Source organism: Apus apus, chromosome 3 (genome assembly GCF_020740795.1).
Source record: "Apus apus isolate bApuApu2 chromosome 3, bApuApu2.pri.cur, whole genome shotgun sequence".
Classification (NCBI taxonomy): Eukaryota; Metazoa; Chordata; class Aves; order Apodiformes; family Apodidae; genus Apus; species Apus apus.
Genome location: NC_067284.1, coordinates 28,960,881 through 28,966,500, shown reverse-complemented (window position 1 = coordinate 28,966,500; position 5,620 = coordinate 28,960,881).

Below are 5,620 nucleotides of genomic sequence, written 5' to 3'. Positions count from 1 at the left end.
TGCCTCTTTCTGACTCTGACCACACTATCCTGGACCAGTCAACCTTCTTTGACTATTTGTCCAAAAATCACACTGCCCCACTCTAGTTTCCTTTCTAGACACAGAACTGCCTTGCAAACATCTCCTCACTCATGAACCTTATCCCATACACTTCCTTTTGGCCTTTCCCATAATTTTCTTTCCCTCAGTCTTTTCTAAAAGTCTTTATGCTTTCTGAACTGCCTCTTCCCTCTTCCTTTGAAAGCAGCTCAGATGATCTCTAACTTTCCCATGTGCTTTCCCCCCCTTCTTGTTTCTCAAGCACCAACTTCTCCTCCTATCTAATTTCCTCTATTTGGCTCTTCATCATTCACCCCTACAACACTGCTGCTCCAGGAACTAGAGTTACCCATGAATAAGCCCCATTTCTGCAACTCACACAAAGTACTATTTAGAAAACTTCCTTGTGTGTATTCCCATTTTTGTTGCCAACAAAGAGCAGTGTCTGGAAGCCACAACTGGATTAGAAACAGAGGGGTGGTGCTGGGGAGCTTAGGAGATTTGAACTGGTTTCAAACTTCCTTCAATGAAGCATAGGGAGGCAATTAATGGGGAAGCCTGGCACAATGCCCATCTGCAGAGTCTGTCTGTGCTATACAGCTGGCCTTCCTCATTTGAACATTTTCTTTGGTTCAGTTCACCACATGGCTTTACTTCAGTAGGATTAGCTCTTCAGTTGTTGTAAACTTAGGCAGCTTTATTGAAAGTAACATGGAGATGCTGGTTTATAGGAAATAAGGACACTGTCTCTTTTTTTTTTTTTTTTTTTTTTTTTGGGGGGGAAGGGAGCTTTGAATGGAGCTTGATGATATCAAAGGTCTTTTCCAACCTAAAGTATTATATGATTCTATGAAAAAAATGAAACAGAATTACACTTGGTGTCATGTCAAAACCCCAAGTTAGATATAATTTCTGTGTCAGACCTCAAAGTGGTCTGGGTGAATTTGAAAAGTCTCATGACATTTAGGAAATCTTTGAATGAGCTTGATTTCAACTCTGTACATGCAATTATCTCATGTGGTTACCAGAGTCAGATATTACTGCAACAATCTTGCATTAGTTTAATTAATCTCCAGCTGGAAGAAAAGGCTTAAAAATGTGCACAGTGTATTGAGACTTAAGTATTTGTTCAACCATATCCTGATACCTGCATTTTTAGCAAGCAACCTGAAATTCTCCATTTCATAGACATCCTTAGATGCTACAAGATAGATATTCAATAGGAAGTTAGGTTAGAGCCAAAAGAGTCTTAAGGCATCTTGAAGATAGGCAGTGTAGCAACTATTATTTAAGCTCTTTTCCCTGAAATACAATCCAGAATCAAGAGTTACAGTCCTCAGGGCATGGGAAAGGCTGCATAACTTAAAATGGTAGTCCCAAACCACTGTGCACTGAGAGAAGTCTAGCCAAGAGAAATTGCCAAAGATGGATTATGGCAGAAATGTTTCTGCTCCCTTGAGTTTAAGCACAGAGTCAAGACTACAGGATGCATATTGACTAATTAAAATATGTTTTAGAGTTACCTTAATTATCTAAGAATAATTAAGGCCTCTTTCTAGGTCATGTTATGAACTGGATTCCCATGATGCTCAAGCACTGATGTCAAAAATTGTTGCTGGTTTTGTGCAACCTCCAGGCATTAGCATGTTTAGGAATTTCTGCCAGCCCTCAGTGATTACGTGTTCATGTCTATGCTCAGCTGGCAAGAAAAATGTAATGCTTTTAAAGGAAGACCTTGGAAATTAACTATATAGGTAGAGTGAAATGCTCATCTTTTGTAAAACTCAATAAACATTAAAACAGTGGAGTTTGCTGAATAAAATACTTACCCAGGGAAGGGGATCTCTTAGGTTTATTTCCTGCCTCAGCCAAAGGAGGCATATAAGCCTCAAATTGTTTCCTTGTCTATGAGCAGCTCAGAAATGAGACTGACGTGGGATTGGAAGTATTGCCATTGCTTCAGTCAAGGTTTGGAAGATGGAGGAAACACTGCAAGAAGTAGTCAGAGTGGGGCAGCCAGGCTCAGTAGCTTAGTCATTAGAAATCCTAGTGGAAGAGAAAGACTCCTGTGTTCCTGCAGGTGAATTCCTCCACCATGAAATTAGGTATTAAGTGTATGGAATAAAAAATAAGTAATATTGAGTAGCTCTTGGTGTGCAACTCCTCTTAGAAACACGTCAAAGAGAATCCTCAGCCAACAGAAACTGTGAAGTTGAGAGTTCATGTTGTTATCATCTTAATCTGAAAGTGCACTCGGCATGAATACATGGCAGGCAATGTAAGCAACCCTCTTTCACATATTCTAAAAATAAATAAATAAATAAATAATCTTAAGATTCACAGATTCAGAGACTGAAGTAAGAGGTACAGCCCAGCAATCTATAACCTTCAGAACAGAAGAAAAGGCCATTAAAAATATCTGGTTTAACTTTCAGTTTAGACAAATTACTTTCTCCTTTTGCTTACCCTGCCCCTGTAAATATGGTTACACATTGATTATAATAGAAGGAAACGTCCAACAGTTTATAATTAATTCATTTTCTTCTTTTTTGTCAGTAAGGCTTTTGTATTTCCTTCACTAAAGTTTCTTTCCCCCCCAGTTTCCAAAGTAAAACCTCTTAACCAGACTGTTTAATTGGAAAAAAAACAATAAAAAACCATGTAGATTTTAAAATGCTTTAAAAAGTAATTCTGTAGTGAACACAAAGAGCTTCAGAGGAGCATATTATGAGCCTATTAATTATTTCCTCATCTAACTTCTTCTTAGTGTTACTCAAAGGAAAAGAAAAACAAATTGGTTGATAAGGATTTTAATATAAAGCATCCTATTTTGAAATAATGTATCCATTTGTCTCTTATACTAAGGCAGAATCCTCCTTTTTGAGTCTCCTCTTACCTGTCTGCAGTCAAATTATGGTTGGATTTTTTGTTGTTTTCTACATTTGTAAGCTGTTATCTGAAGCAATGCTATTCAGAGCAGGTCACTCTGCTCACTAGGTAATGTTATCCTAGAAATTACTGATACAAACAGTCCATTTCATAGCTTGTAGTAAAAATACTTCCTTTGAGCTGACTTGAAATGTATTTCTCTCACATGATTGCAGGCACACTGGTAATGATGTTCTTCAACCACGAAGCTTCCTGAGGAAACCCAAAGTCTGCTTCCATTTAAGTAAATGTGAATTCTGCTTTATATGCATCAGCAGCCAAAGAATCAGGTTGTAAAAGAGTAATTAAGAACATAATTTCTTCAGTGTGAATTACACATGTTTTTGAAGGCAGAGTTTGGCTGTTTTACCAGTGGCTTTCAAAAGTTTGTTTCCCATGAAGTTGCACTCATTTGTTGTATTTTAGGACTGGTGAAGATTTAGAAAGGTATTTTACTATGCATAGCCTTATAGTGTTCCCATATTTTCACCAAAATGAAAAATCTGTTCTCTCACTTTAAATGTTGCTCTGATTAAAGGAGAAATGTGATGCTTCAGAACAATATTTCAATAAATGTTTAGCAGGTTTAATGTTCTTAAATAATGAAAAAAAGAGGAGTGATCTAAAACTGTCACTTTGCATCTATAAAATACCTTTCCCTCAGTAAGTATTTGCTCACTTTGGTAGCTGTGCTTTGTGTGCTGGAACAACCTCCCCAGGCATGTGTTCGAGTCCTCATCACTGGAAGTGTGAAGAGGTGATGGAACAGACTGCTAACTAATCTCATCTGGGCTCCTTTTCCCAAGAAAGGTTGGATCAGATGATCTTTAAGGTCCATTCTAACCTGATCTGTTCTATGATTCTGTGAGATTCATGACTTCAGACATCACTTCAGAGACAATTTGTTGCACTCTGTAAGACTAGTATATTGGTCCTACCAATAAAAAGCCAGCTGCAACATTGTCCAATAAGCACTAAGCAACTGTAGTCCAAGATGACCCTTTTCTTCTTGAGTGGAAAGATATTTCCAATTAGTGATATTTCAGCTACTTTGATTCAGATAATTTTTGGTGGATAAGGAATATTAGCTATACTGTGATGTTTACAGTTAATCAGTTCTCTCCTTTCTAAAACAAATATAAGGTGGGACAGAATTACTGTCTACATGACCACAGTGATATATGGAATTATGACCACAGTGATACATGAGATTCTCTGTTCCATTACTCAGTGTGACTGGGAGGAGCAGTTTCAGCTTACCATCCTCACACTTTGAGAGTTCTGCAACAGTTGGCATTTCCTCAATAAGGACATGTAGCTAGGAGATATTACTCCAAAACTTAAATTGTTAATTTATCCAAATATTTAACAATTTTGACTCTATAGAGATAAACATGAGTTTCTAATCAATTACATAAAACAAGGAGATCTGGCATCCTATAGCCCAGTTTAACCAACCCTCTCTATCACACATGTAGGCAAGCTGGTCATCAGCTCCTCAAAGTCCTGATGTGAGCTGCTGAATACGCTCAAAGATGTCAGTCCTCTATCTAACAAAAGATCCCACACCTCTAACCACACAGAGAGGCTGATTCTTCTGTATCTCAGCTCTTCAGTTCATAGGATAAGGCAATTCTGTCTAGGCAATTCTAGGTAAAGACAGCTACAAAAAAGACATTTTACTCCCAGAAACTGAAGATGATGAAGTCATTTAACCTTTTAAGTTGATAAATGCGAGCTTAAATTGTACTGCTCATTCCATGAAATGGCATGACATTTTCTTCCTTTTGAAAATGAAACTGCTTCAGTTCTGAAGCAAATACACTATATGACATAGTAATATCACCACCTTGTGGAGAAGAAATGTGTCCCAACATGTAGAAGCATTGTCATATCCATGACTATTCTTGGAGCACCTACATACTGAATAGAGAGAGCCAAAACCAATACACATCAGTGTTGATGAAATTAAAAAATACTTATTCTAATAAAAGGTAATTTGTATTTAAAATAGCAGGGTATTGCAACAGACAGATTTAACTTCTGATTCATGCTTAACACATCAATTCTGTAAACAATGCTCCCACAACTTGTGCAGCTAATTATGAACATGATTTAAAACCTTGATTCGTAAAGATATTTAAATTTTTTAAGTGCTTAATGTGTTTACAAATGTGTTCAATAATAATGTGTGTACATTTATAAAAATAGTAGACAGATATATTTAAGTGTCACTTTGCACCGTTTCCAGCAATTCTGCTTTCTCTAACTCTTGTTTTCATAGCAAACAATGAAATTAGGCTCTTCTGAGAAGCTGGATTTTTGGCAGATGCAAAAATATACCCAGCCTCTACTCAGCCATCTGACAAATAAAATCATCCTTTCTCCTCCTAACCCCCCCATTTTTTCTGTTTTCTATATAAGTTCCAGACTTTATCCAACATAAGGCAGGGTTTGTACAGACAGTCATTTAATTCATTATGGGCCTAGCATTCTGTCCTGTGCACTGAAAAATGTAGTATCCTGTGGGAAAAAATAGTATATGCTTATGTTATTAAAATATAATAAAAATTATGCTTCAGATTTAGCAACGGCATTGGAAACTTAACTCTAGAATTTCCTAATATTTTTGGGTAATCTTCAATGCTAGCAA